Here is a 13,837-nt window from a genome sequence, read left to right as displayed (position 1 = left end):
CTTTATGTCTTAGGTGAGTTCCTGTGCTTGAAAAGCTTATAGACAAACGTTCCTAAAGCTGGGGGTGACCCGCTATGTAGCATATCAGCCAGTCTGTTATGTCCCTCGAGAAGAGAGCTAAATGCTTTCCGGATGTGAGTATAGTAAGGGCATATCATTACCATGTGTTCTTCAGTTTGTGCCATTCCCTGGTCACATAATTGGCATATTCTGCTCTCTTTTGGCATATCTTTCCATCCTCCTATTTCAATCTGCAGCTGGTGTGATCGGGTGCGAAGTGAGGCCAAAGCTCTTCGCTTATGTATTGCCATAGGTGTGCAAATGTACTTCTGCGTGGCTGTTTCTCTTCGTGTATAAGTAGCCCAATATTTGGGGTTAATAAATGTACGGTAGTACTCAAACTTATCTCTGTTTTCAGCTGTTTGCCATTTCCTATGTAGTGCATTCAGCAGGTCAACTACATCAGTGGTGACGACACTAGCTGACTTGATGTTAGTGAGAGCATGTTAGATCCGTGATGCGAAAGCCTTGGCTATCATTGTGGGTATCACAGCGGACGTGGTGCTTCCTCATGTACAGATGGCAAATTCTTTCTTTGAGGCGTGGACATGTATGAGCTCAACATTGAACGAGGATCTTGGACCTTGAGATGGATTTGTATGGCATGAGCATGAATGTGGGGGATTCAATTCAGGATCAAATCTCAAGATGAAGGTCGTGCGGGATCAGCTGACGGCACTTGGTCAAAGAATGAGCTCGACCAGGATGGCAACGTTATTGCTGGGAATGCTCTTGCGGAGCTAAAGTAGTTTTGTTACTATAATGATTGCATGGCAAAGGGTGGCGCCAGTGATGCTCGAGGAGTGTTGGAGAAATCATAGCCAAAGAGTATGTGTGATTTGTTGTACTAGGAGTTCTAGTAGTGGTTCATATGTGAGTACTAGTAGTCATCTTAGGAGTATCCCATATGCACTTTGTACTAGAGTGTGTGTGCCTAGCCTATAAAAGGCTCGTACTTGTGACTTTATACTTGATGAATGAATGAAAGCCTTTCATGATGTCTTCATTTGAGTATCATTTCTTCTCACCCTATCCTATCTCTCTTTCTCTCGCACATACACACACTCACCATGTTTCCTTCTAGGAGCTTGTTCCATTGCTGCTGCAACAAGAAGTTTGGGAAAAGAAATATGATGGGATAGATGATAAAGCCCTAACAGCTCTGGACAAGAGCAAAGGAAAGGGCAAGGGTAAGCCTAGCAAAGTCAAGCCTAAGAAAGACAAATTTGACGATGGAGCGGACTCTTGAGATGAAGAAAACAAGAAGAAGAGGAAGAAAGAGAAGAAACACTTCGATTGTGATGAGTTGGGGCATTTTGTGAAGGACTGCAGGAAGAAGAAGGTTGATAAGAAGAAGGGTGCCAACTTAAAGTCAGAGGAGTCAAGTGCCAATGTGGTGGTCAGAAAGGAACTTTTCTTAGTGGCATCTACTGGTGTTGCTGAGGTAAAGTATGCAGACCTCGGTGTTATGGTCAGGTTGTTTGACATTGAGAGATGGTCAGAAGAGGAGTCAAAAGCTTTTGTGAAAGTGATTGGCAATGATGAGTGCTCAAAGCCATCTTGGTGCTTGGATGGTGTTGCTGGCACAAAGGGGGATTTTTTGATATTGAGGACTCAAAGTCGGATGGGGGCTGTGACTTAGAGGGGCTAACATAGGACTACACATGGAGACTTAATCTGGATTTATGTTGGGGATATAATTTTTGAGTATGCTATTTGGCTATAGACCTTGCCAGATGGAGGGTGGGTTGAATAGACCCTGAGAACATGGTGCATCGAGGACTTCAGGTTGTTCACTCATCATGAGGGGGACAACTAGAGGATACTAGTACTTGGAGTTTTTGAGTTTGAAGGCGGGTTCGTGATTGAAGGTGGTGGTGCCATCAGGTGCTACCTTGGATGGACCTGTGTACCGGATTGGTGTGCTTATGGAACCGGATTTGGTGGAGCAGGAGCCACTAGATGAAAGTCAGGATTTGATATCGACACCACAATGATTCAGTGGGCGATGACACAGGAGCTACTGTAACATCTTCATCAACAGAACGACATCCGGCCAAGATGTGGCGGTAAGAGGGGGTGTTGGAATAGTAGAGGTCACCTCCCCATCTATAAGCCCCCAAATGAGGAGTGCATCTAGGGGGGGGGGGGGGGGGGGCGGACCATAGAGAAAAAGAAAGGGATTTGGGGCTGCCATGTGGTCAACACAAGAGAGAGAGTACCTTGAATGGAGAGCCTCCATGGAGGGCATATTTGATGTGGAAGTGCCATGTGGCTGTCCACAAGTGGAGAGGGCCAGATTGCGCAAGGGATCCAACAAGAAATCAACCGATGACGTCAACAGATGTATGGACACCAGGAGGTGTTGCTCTAGATGATGTCAAGTGAGGTAGGAAGGAGCAGCAAAGCAGCACCAATTGGCATCATCCTATAGGCCCTTTGGTGCTGCTCTGCCTGCTTAGGGATCTAGAAGTGCCAAGCAGATAGTAGGAGAGCTTTTGGTAAGATCACAGGACCATGGTTTGGTGGGACTCTGCATCGATCGTATTAAGGTCCGTGTGAGACCCTTCAAGAGCTATGGAAGTGGTGGTTACTATTATCTAATAGTTATCCCTTGCATCCAGTGAAAGAAAATATTACAAACTTGTGATGTTGTTAGTACTTGTTGGGCTATCTTGTGTGCTTGTCCAAGTACCTTGTTGACCTTTTTTAAAGTAGCTTCCTAGCTTTTCGGCTTGCTGCTCCAGCAGAATTTTCAAATTATTTCTGCTGTCCCCGTAACCTTCTGTTGTGTGTGTAGGCTCTACATCTCAAGAGTACATACTGCTGATTTTCCACTTTGTGGGGCGGGAATCCTAGGTCTTCTCACCTATTCCTCTCCACCTCTAGATCTTGTGAACTTGTCCCTATCTTGCAGATTAGATGTCTTTTGAACATTGATATGTCTTCCTCGAGGTATTCTTCATTCCATAGCTGTCCATTGGGTTAATTTCTTGTTTGTAGAACTGCATTTTGTCCCCGGGTTTTACCATAATTTTTGAAACATTTTCTTTTCTTTTTTTTCTAGAAAAAGATAAATTCTATTAATGCTTGAAAACACCATTCAAACAGCTTCCAAAAGGAGTTGCCGATGAAAGTACAAGAGAGGTATAGGAAAGCCACCTGTTTTTGGATCTCACGGTTCACCGCCTAGAGAGATTCCGAAAAAGGAGCTAGCAACCAGGGTGGTGGTCTATACATCCAGCGAATACCCTCACGGAGAGGGTGTGGAAGATTTCTGCCGGCCCTGCTTGGCAGAAGCGTCCCCACCTTTTAGCGCGATCGCTCTCAAACCTGGAGTACCGCTCTCGCAAATGGCACGCAAAGTGAAGATGATATCTTGCTAGATGGCTACTAGGCTAGCCGTCGGAGAAACCGGCTGGCCTCCCATTACCCAGCTACACCGAGCGAGCTAGATGTTCCAAGCAGTAATGCTGGATGCTGTCTCCCACACACTATCTTCCAGTATAGGTGGTGGTTGTAAATGGGAAGGCTGAAGCGTGTCATGAATGTCAATCTTGAGGATCTGCTGTCCATGTATCCTGTATGCTGATGAGACATGATTGATAGCGAAGGTGTGGCCTCCCTCCGTGAGCCAGGCTGCCATCCCCCAAGTGAAGTCCCTACTCATCCTCTGCGTGCTCGCCACAATCGTGACAGACGCCAACCAAAAAGCGAGAGTTTGGCGGAGCTCCAGTGCAATAGCTTGCGTAGAACACTCTCTAGGACTGGATTGAAGTGCTGCTCTTCCGAGATGTCAATGCCAACCTGGCAGCCTAGGTACCTCGCCCTTTTTCCTCTTGGGATCCACCGAAAGCCAAAATCAGCTCCCCAATCTCTAACCTCCTAGATCTCCTTCGAGTTTGTGAAGAACCAATAGATTTGGTCCAATTTATGCGAGCACTGGAGGCATCGCAGTAAATGGACAGGGCGCCTTTGACCCTCTCTAGACTAGATGCTGAGCCGTCCACGTAGTGGGCTGTATCATTTGCAAACTCAGAGTCTAGAAGCTTCTCCTCTTGCTAGATCGGGAGCCTCATCCCCGTAAGGCCTAGCGCCTGAGAGGGGAGAAAGTACCCAAGGGTCTCTGCTACAAAAGGAAATAAATAGCGAGTCAATGTACAACCCTGTCTCACTGAACGGAAGAGAGGAAAGGCTTCTCCTGTGTGTCCCCCAATACCATCTAGTTGGAGCTACCCGCATAAAGAGCTGAAACCCCTCTGATCCATCTCTTTGAGAAGCCAAGTCTCTGTATGGTACTCCACTTTGTCGTATGCCTTTTCGAAATCCAGAAGAAGAATGGTGAGAGGCTGTGACTCCTCCCTGGGCCTCCCAGAAAGTGAAGTTGTTATCTAGGATGCTACGCTCTTGGACAAAGCCGGTGGCATTTTGCGGATGATGTCTGGTAAGTGGGGTCGCTGACGCAGGCTCAAGACCTTGGCCAAGATCTTGTAAGCGGTGTCAAGGAGGGTGATCGGCCTCCACTGGCAGATGTCTGACCCCTTCGAAATCAGGCATATCCATCCTTTGCTCAAGGAGTTGGGAGGGAATCGGAGTTGAAGATCTCCTGGTAGGCTAACCTGAATGGGGTGGAGATAAACTCCCAATAGCACCGAAAGAAGCTCGGAGTGAGGTCGTCCTCTCTGGGGCACTTCTGGGTTGGAAGACCCTGTGGGGCCTCCCAAAGCTCCTCATCATTCAAGGGCGCCTCTAATCGTTTGCTAAGACTTTGGGTGACTAAGGGGAGCTGCTTTGAAACCACCTCTCTGGCTGGAAGAGTGGTGGGCGAGACCACCTCTGATCGAAGAAGCTGTCGGTAGAAGACTGTGGTCATCTCAAGGATCTCCTGAGGGTCGGTGTGTATAAGTCCTTGTGAGTCCTTGAGTCACTGGAGCTTGATCCCTGTGGACTGTGGTCCTGTGATCTGAAAGAACTGTCTAGTCATCTTGTCACCCTAGTGAACCCATCTGGCTTGGGAAGAGTGATAGGAGAACTCTGCTTTGTGGACCTCCAAGTCCTGTAGCTCCAATCGTGCATACTCCAGGCGGTTTCTGGTCCACTGGGACCGTGGGTCCCGCTCTCTGAGTTGCTTGATAGATGCTAGGTCTTGCCGAAGTGCTCTCTCTCGCTCTTGAAGGGTAGCTCTTCGTCTGATGGCCTGACACTGGAGCTCCTGATTGCTTCGTTGAATTCGCTCACCCACCCTTGCCTCCCACCCCTCAAGGGGTTTGTCATCGGGCTGACTCCTGAGCTTTGCTATCGCCAGTTGTACCTCCTCCTATAGGAGATCATTTGGTATACGAACTCCCTTTTGGGGAAGTCTGCGACGAGGCTGCTCTAGGTGAAGAACCGTCGGAAAATGATCCGGCATTGTGGTACTGTTAGAATGTCGGTGGAGTTGCCACGGAGTAGGGCCCAATCCCCTATGTAGAATCTGTTGATGCGCTACAGCAGCCTGTCATGAGAACTGCAGGCTGCCCAGAATTTTGAAAAACTCAGTCTCGCGCCATGGATCCTTGCCACAGATCTAAAAAATGAACTGGTCCCAGGTACTCCTCTCCCCAGCTGGCATCTTTGCGAAAGAGGCTCCTCCCTACTTATCCTTTATGAACTCGAGGTTGTTGAAGTCACCTCCAACAATCTACGAGTCCACCTCAGGGAGGCAATTGTTGAGCCGCTGCCAAAAGTCTGGTCGGTGCCACCTGCAAGCGGGTGCGTATACATTCAAGACACCAATCCAGGCCTCTTCTGCCTGAAGGCCCATCCATACTGCACAACCTGGAATGAGCTTGCCCTATGCAAATATCTCCGAGGCCAGCACTTGAGATGCTGATATACATGCTCCTCCACCAAACCTCTAGGCCCCTCCTAGGGAGGAGGTGGTGTTGACATGTGATATCTGCCGTTGATAATGTGTGCTCCTGAACCAAGAGCAAGTCAATTAGTATGCCTACCAAAGCTGGCTGCAATTTTTGATGGAGAATTAGGTATTGCGGTCGACTAAGCGAACGGTTGTGAAGCCCATGCACGTTCCAACTCACCACTGTCAAGCTCATGGGGATGGGGCGGCAGCAAACAAGGCTCGCCTGTGTGTGGAGCCTGCTCTAGGAAACCGGACTTCAGAGATTTTGCCGGAGGTTTGGAGGGAGAGTGCGTCCACAAACCAGGGTCACCATTGGCTCAACCCCAACCTTCTGTGCCTAACTCTGCATAAAGGAAACATCTATGCCAAAAAGGTCGGCCCACTACTGTAGTGTCCAGTAGTGGGGCTATGAAAGTATCGCCTCAAGTGGCAAGCAGATCACTACTACTACCAAGCCTGAACCTGGCTTTGCTTGGAAGAAGCCAAGCAGAAAGACGCTGAAGGACTTTTGAGTAAGCCAAAGGTCCACGCGTTGTGGCCCCATCCAGTTATCCATCATTCGGTAAATGTGATGCTCCATCATCGCGTTGAAGACCTCTGGAGTCCACTTCTCCACCCCTGTGGAGGCAAAATGGAGGATCCAGATCGGGTGGGTGCTGGATCCTACAGCACTGATACCTCCTTTCCTGGGCTGCAAGATCAGAATGGTCAGTTCCAAGGGGATGGGGTACGAATCTAGGATCTCCAATTAATTCCAAGGTCCCAACCGCCAAAACTCTCTCGGCAAAGGCATCCTGGTTCGCATGCGAAGGCATGAGGACTGGTATCTTTGCCCCTCTCCCTAGAGATATGCGAAGGGAAAATTGAATTCGTGGGCCCAGAGAGCCGACCTACTGCTGAGTAGAGGTCAACGAGGTGGCTTTTGTCTTGCCCATACTCCCCGACGTGGGCTCCCTTGCATGATTGAGAGGCGTGCGCGAGGAAGAGGCCCCAAGTGAAGCCGCTACCACTGTTGCTTGGGGAGTTGGAATGGGGGGAGGGGGGGACGGGTGGTGAGGGTAATCACAGGAGGAGGAGGAGCGGGTAGAGGAGGTGAGGAGGGGGGAGGCACATAGGGTGACAACGGAGAGGGGACATGCGGCACTGAGGGCAACGGGGGGGTTGTGAGGGATCATGCATTGTAGATGTTTAAGGGCGCTGTGGCGATGGCCCCTCCTACTCCGACCTCTGTGACGGGTGAGTCCGAGTGGCTGAGGGCATTGATGCTCTGGGAGCCTCTCGTGCTTGCTCATGTTGTTGTAGAGGATATTGCGGAAAATCCTACTCCTACTGCTGCGGGGGATCCTGCGCCTACAAAAAATCTTGTGAAGAATGTCGTGAGGTCGAAGGCCCCCTCTCCAGATCTGCTCATGCTACTGCAGAGGATCATGGGAAGATCCAGCTCCTGTTGCTGCGGAGGAGCGTGCACCTACGAAAAATCTTGTGAAGAATGTCCTGAGGTCGAAGGCCCCCTCTCCAGATCTCGTGATACCCTTGATTGGGGGCCTCCAACCTGGTCTCCATGTGACTGTGCAACTGCCTGTGCTCGCCTCTTACGGTCGGCACGTTGTCGCTCGCTGGTTCTTTTTTGGCCCACTTGCTCCGCTTCTTCTTCCCCACCTTGGTCCAATGTCCCTTAGATGGCTCAACCTAGGGGTTCTGCGACGACTAGAATTCTGTCATTGAGATTGCTGCTATGGCTTCCTGGGTGGCCATCGGGTCCCTTCCTCTCGAGTGTCGCTCTGCTATCCTTGTGTCTCCTGTGGGGAGGGGTGGACGCTGCTCGACCCTCTTGTACAATCCCTAGCTAGGTGCCCCTTCCGTCTCCACCTCAAGCACTAGCCTGGTAGATTGGAGACCTTTAGTCTCTTGCGAAGGGTCCCTCCGGTAGTGTGTTCGAGCTCTCTACAACTAGCGTGAGACAAGGGACCCCGTCATCTGTCACAACCGTCGCCTCCGACTCTGGAGGGTACTCTAGGACTGCGTCGAAAGCTCGCCCGATTGAGGGAAGGATGGCCCTATATTCCCTTGGAAGCCTGGGGAAGCGGAGCGTCACTGGAAAGCGGGGAACATGGTGATTTGAGTCCATGTCCTCCACCGTGAAACCGTGATACCAAGGGATAGGATACACCAAATGAGGGCCCAGGAGAGTATGGCTTCTCTCCACGAGAGCTAGAGCAGTGTCCGGGGAGCCAAGCTGGACGATTAAAACACCACATCCATAAATAGTGACCTCCTGGATGTGGTCACTATCTAGTGCCAAGCTGGCCTAAGCCCGCTCGACTGAGGGAAGGATGGCCCTATATTCCCTTGGAAGCCTTGGGAAGCGGAGCGTCATTGGAAAGCAGAGAACATGGTGATTCAAGTCCATGTCCTCCACTGTGAAACCGTGATACCAAGGGATAGGATACACCAAATGAGGGCCCATGAGAATATGGCCTCTCTCCACGAGAGCTAGAGCAGTGTCCGGGGAGCCAAGCTGGACGATTAAAACACCACGTCCATAAATAGTGACCTCCTGGATGTGGTTACCATCTAGTGCCAAGCTGGCCTGGATCGAGTCCTTGATCTGTCTCCTCAAGGGAGTGATGCTGGCTATCCTGCCTACAACTGCCCTGTCCTGCAAGAGATTCACTGCCTGCTATACTTGTTGCTTATCCACTAGTGAAAGTAGAACTTTGACAGCTAGGGGAGTCAAGTGTGCTACCATAGAGCCCCTTTGGCCAAACCGAATGTCGCCATCAAAAGTCCTAGTCAACAGCAATGAGCAATAAAATGCACCTCCCATTGGAAAGGCGGGAAACAAGAAAGAGAAGAAGAAAGAGAGGGAAAGGAGAGCGCCCGCGAGGGGAAAGTTCGCCAAGAACTTGTCACAGCAAAGGAAGAAGCTCTAGCTTAATCTTGAAAGAGAAGTGCTGGCTTAATCAAGATTCAGAAGGGGAAGTCATGTTGCAAGGAGAAACAGCCCCAGAGTTCTTCCTCAAGCAAGCTCTTAAACTTCGAAAGGACAAGGGGATGTACAAAGAGCTGCCAAGAGAAAGCGTGAGCAACCGATGTTTTTGAAGCTCTCCACGAGCTCGGGGCTGCTTTATCGAATCATATTCTTGAGGGGACTGGCCAGACCTTCAAAAGAGATGTTTGGAGGCTGGTCACACTTTGCTAGCCCGGGTACAAGAGCCACCTGGAAGCTCGTTTGTTTGATGAAGGACCTTGCTGAAAATGACTAGTGCCAATGGCTGACTCATAGCAGGCTGAGGACCGCCTTAACGTTCTGGAGCAGCTCCAGGCCACGAGTAGGAGATCGTGAGCGGGAGCACGCTGGAGCTGATGCCCATGGGCCTGAGTTGATGACCGCGAAGGAGCAGCCCGCCTGGTAGCAGGTGCAAATGCTCATACGAGGGCCACAGCCCGTATGGTGGGCTGTGGCGACGAAGAGTGTAGAGGGGGGTCGTGGGATTAGTGTGCCCCCTTCGAGATGACCTGACGTGCATGGGCTTCCAAGCAGGCGAGGCTGAGCATGGGAGATGAGCGTGCGGGGGGGGGTGCTCGTGTAGCTTGCAGGTAGAGGCCGTGGGAGGTTTTCGTAACATTTTTTGCGTCACTATCTCCCTAATTCCGCATTGTCTGGGATATCAGCCGTATATCTGCTGCATCCATATGTAAGCTGTCCCATGGGATAAGAACATGCATGGTCTTTGAACTGTTTGGGCATAAACTGCTTGTAGAAGGATTTCTTGAAGCCCTTCCACTTTCTTGGAGCAGTGCCAGCTGTAGTCTGTGCACTCCACCATGCACTAGCCGTAGCTGTTAGGCGTAAACTAACCATGCACAGCTTCGAAGACTATGAAAATCTCTCTGCATCAAACCATCTGATGAACTGCATGGCTTTTTCTGTCTGGGCATACTCGCCATTAAAAGTTGCAAACCTAACAGACTTCCCACCTTTTTTGAACTCTTTGGTCTTTGCTCTCTTGCAAGACTTCTTCTTCTTCTTCTTTTTAAGCTTTGGCTTTGATGATTCAGAAGAAGAAGACGATGATGAGGATGAAGAGGTAGAGCTAGAAGAAGAAGACGAACTTGAAGAACTATGACGATGCTTAGCCTTTTTCTTCTTAGAAGGCATACTCCCTTCCTGACTACCTTCTTTCCTCTTTTTGCTGTCCTCCTTTTGAGGTTTCTTGCCTGGAAACGTCATCTACAGGAAGAACAGGAACTGCGTCCAGGGATCTCTTTTTGCCTGTCACCCTCTGGGTTGCCCCAAAAGAAACTCTCTGCTGCTCTTCCTCTGCATGAGGATTTACGAGCCTGTGAAACAATGGATCCCTTCTGGCTTCCATGATCTGTGCTAGTAAATGGTTGTAACTTGCCTCAGTCTTTTGACTCTGCTCTTGCATAGCTTGATCTTTCTTGGCACTCTTCTCATAGGAGGGTATGGCATTCTGCTGCGAAGCCATCACTGCAACTGAGATTTTGCCAACTCCTTCTTATAGTATATGCAACCACTGCACTCAGCCTGTCTTTTTCAAGGAGAAAATACCTCAACAAGAGGTGTATTGCATTCACAACTTGTGCCAGTAATAGGCTGTCAACTCAAAGCATAAACCAAAAGTACCCCTGCTCTAGCTGCTGCAAAAAGCACTCAGAATGCATCTGTTTCCCCCTTTCTGAGCTCAAAGGCATTTATCTCTTTGCTTGTGCAAAATTCTGATTTTTACTGATTCTCTGCTGCTTTTCTGCCAGGAAAATAGCTGACAGGTAGGTGGAAACTGGTGGCCAGAACTATCTCTGCAATTGTCTCTTGTTTTTTCTTTTTTTTAGTAACTGGATGGGTAATTGTCTGGTTATACTAACCAGATCAACTGGCTCTGGTCTGGTTAGATGAACAGACTAGTTAGTCTGTGACTGAGCCTGTAACCAGAGTAATTGGTCTGAGTGTAACCAGACTGATCTGATTAAACAAGGTTAACTGGACCAGGGTTGAACTAATTGAGTACTGGTTCCATTAGCCAGAGTCAACTAACCAGGGTTAAACTAACCACTGGTCTGCCACGTCAGCTCTTTACATGCTATGCCATGTCATCTCTGCATGTGGGTCTGCCACATCATCTGACACGTGTCAGCATGACACGTCAGCATTGTTCTGTGCATTGTCACGTGTCGTCAGTGCCATGTCAGCTCTTTGTGAAGAATACCAAATCGTCTATGTAGATAAGCATTAGTAAAGTGTATCGTGCAATCTGCACACCCTCCTTGCACTCTTCCAAATCATCGATGAAGAGTCTGAAAAGTGTCGTTGAGAGGGGCCAGCCTTGCTTAACCCCTATATCATTGCTTATGACAGATTTTCACTTGGGAGCATGATCCATGTACTAGCGGCTGTGCTGAAGTATCATAGAGTTGGTATATGTGGCTTCTTTGAGTTTTTGAGGGACTTGAAGCTTTTCTAGCCTTTCCCACAACTTCTTAGGTGGAAACGTGTCAAAGGTTTTCTTGAAATCTACAAAGCAATAGTAGACAACCTCTTTCTTGTGTTTGGCTGCTTCCACTGCAACCCTTATGGCAACTTGATGATCAACTGTCGAGTGTTTGGGATGAAACCCTTCTTGGGATGGTGCTCTGACTTGTTGTTCCTCCATCCATTTGCTGATTTTTTGCTCTAGGATAGTGCCATATAGCTTTGCCATAAGGCTGCTCACCATGATTGTCGGATAATTCTTTGCCATCTGCTATCTCCCCCCTTGTGGATTGGTACAATCCTACTGAGCTGCTGTTCTGAAGGAAACCCTTCCTCTAGAGCCATATTCATAAGCTTGGTAAGCATTTTCGTTGTCTTCTCACCTCCCCATGTCAACATTTCCACTATTAAGCCTTATGTGGCTGGATCTTTCCCATCAGCTAGCTTTTCAGGCCTTTACCCACGTGTCCTTCAGTTATAATTGTATTTGCTGCTTTGATAGTGTAGTTGTGATTGATTTTCTCTTGCCCATCTCTTTCGTAAAGGCTTTTGAAAACCGTATCATGTCTTCTTGTTGTGCTTTCCTCTCTTGAGGTTTGTTGGCATGAAGTTTCTGAAATTCTGTTTGGGGATTTTGTTTCAGCTCCTTAAAGCTCTCAAGCTGTTTGCTCTTGAGAAATACCCTTTTTGTATTCCTTACCTCCTGTTTATATGTTCATGCTTTGTCTTCTTTCTCTACTATGTCCGTTGTTTTCCAGGCTCTATTTGCATTCTTACAATTCTTGTAAGAAATCCTAGATTTACTATATTTAGAAATGTGCTAAGGAACAGAAAGGAGACTGAAGTAGCAGAGAACAAGGAATAATTGTATTGCTTGAATGTATGTAGGGTATCCGTTGTGTGTCATCCATACAATTGGGCCTCTCTTATATAGAGAGTGAAGATTCACACATGAAAAGGTGTGTACTCCAAAGTGTGTGTGCATGAAGAGGTGTGTACCCCTTGTGAAGGGTGTGACCCTTGATGAGAGGGTACATTACAATAGAAATGTCTCTTCAATAGAGTGTCTCTTGTGAAGGGTTGTGCCTAATAGCAAGTGTCCCGTTGAAAGGGCATACCCTTCCACAAGTGTCCATTCATCAAACCATCCATAAGTCTAGAAATAGAGAAAGGAATACGTCACAGATCGTAACATCCCCCCCCACTCAAAATAAGACCCTGGTGGAGATAATGAACTGATGTAGAAAATATCACTGTAAATTCTGAAAATACTGCTGTAAAATGTCAGGGTACTGCTGTAAGTCTTCATCAGATTGCCAAGTAGCGTCGGAGTCGTCCAGATCTCGCCAAAGAACAAGGAATTCTGTGATAAGTCGATGTCGAGTCTCTCGCTGTCGATGGTCCAGAATACGCTCAGGAATAAGGAGAACATAATCGTCTTCAATTTCTGGGAGATAATCACCTGCAGAAGGAACTGCTTCATCGCCTGGAATGTACGTCTTTAGCCAAGAAATATGAAATGTTGGATGGATTTTAATCCATGATGGTGGTAATTCCAATTTGTAACTTAAAGGTGAATTTTTCTTGACGATCCGGAAAGGTCCATAGTATCTTGGTCGCAACTTAGGAAACACAGACTTAACCGTCTTATAGCGATGTGGGGCTACAAATAATAGCACCATGTCACCAGTGTCAAATTCCAGGTGACGTCTATGTTTGTTGGCAGACCGTTGATACCGCTCTTGCGCTTTTCGCATATGATCCCTGACTTGGAGTAGAATGTCTTGCATTTCTTGAACCAGTTGATCAGCTAGGGCCACTCGATGTTAAGTACAAAATTCGTTGGTACGATCGGAGTGTGTCCATAAGTTGCTTGGAATAGAGTCATGCTGATGGCACTATGGAAAGAGTTATTATAAGCAAACTCAAGGAGTGGTAGATACTCTTCCCAAGCTGCTAGGTGTGACTGAATATAATGTCGAAGCATTTCTTCCAGAACTTGGTTGACTCTTTCAGTCTGGCCATCGGATTCTGGGTGGTAGGCTGAACTGAACAGTAGAGTTGTACCCAAAGCTTCGAACAATGAAATCCAAAAGTGACTGATAAACTTAGGATCTCGGTCAGATATGATATTCTTGGGCAATCCATGGTGTCGGAATGTTGTATGAAGAGTTTGGCTATGTCCGGAGCCTGTGCACTGCAAAGTGTGCCATTTTGGACAACCGATCAACAATTACCATAATCTGAGTGTTACCTCCGGAGGATCGTGGTAGTGTTGTAATGAAATCCATGGAAATACTTTCCCACCTTTCAGTTGGAACTGGAAGAGGCTGAAGAAGTCCTGTTGGAAGTCGTCGGCTTGCTTTCATTTGTTGACAAGA

The 13,837-nt window shown here is 48.1% G+C and overlaps 1 protein-coding gene across 1 annotated transcript in view; it reads left to right on the top strand.

Moving 5' to 3' along the window:
• Nucleotides 1–13,837, top strand: part of LOC147897267 (LRR receptor kinase BAK1-like) — a 58,546-nt gene that overhangs the window by 31,009 nt on the left and 13,700 nt on the right. The gene's annotated exons all lie outside the window — the stretch shown is intronic.

This window comes from Dipteris shenzhenensis, chromosome 10 (assembly GCF_047967505.1).
Source record: "Dipteris shenzhenensis isolate YYH24624 ecotype China chromosome 10, Dip_SZ_1.0, whole genome shotgun sequence".
Taxonomy (NCBI): domain Eukaryota; kingdom Viridiplantae; phylum Streptophyta; class Polypodiopsida; order Gleicheniales; family Dipteridaceae; genus Dipteris; species Dipteris shenzhenensis.
The sequence above is the reverse complement of the archived record's forward strand: the minus strand, read 5'-3'. Positions and strand labels throughout refer to the sequence as shown.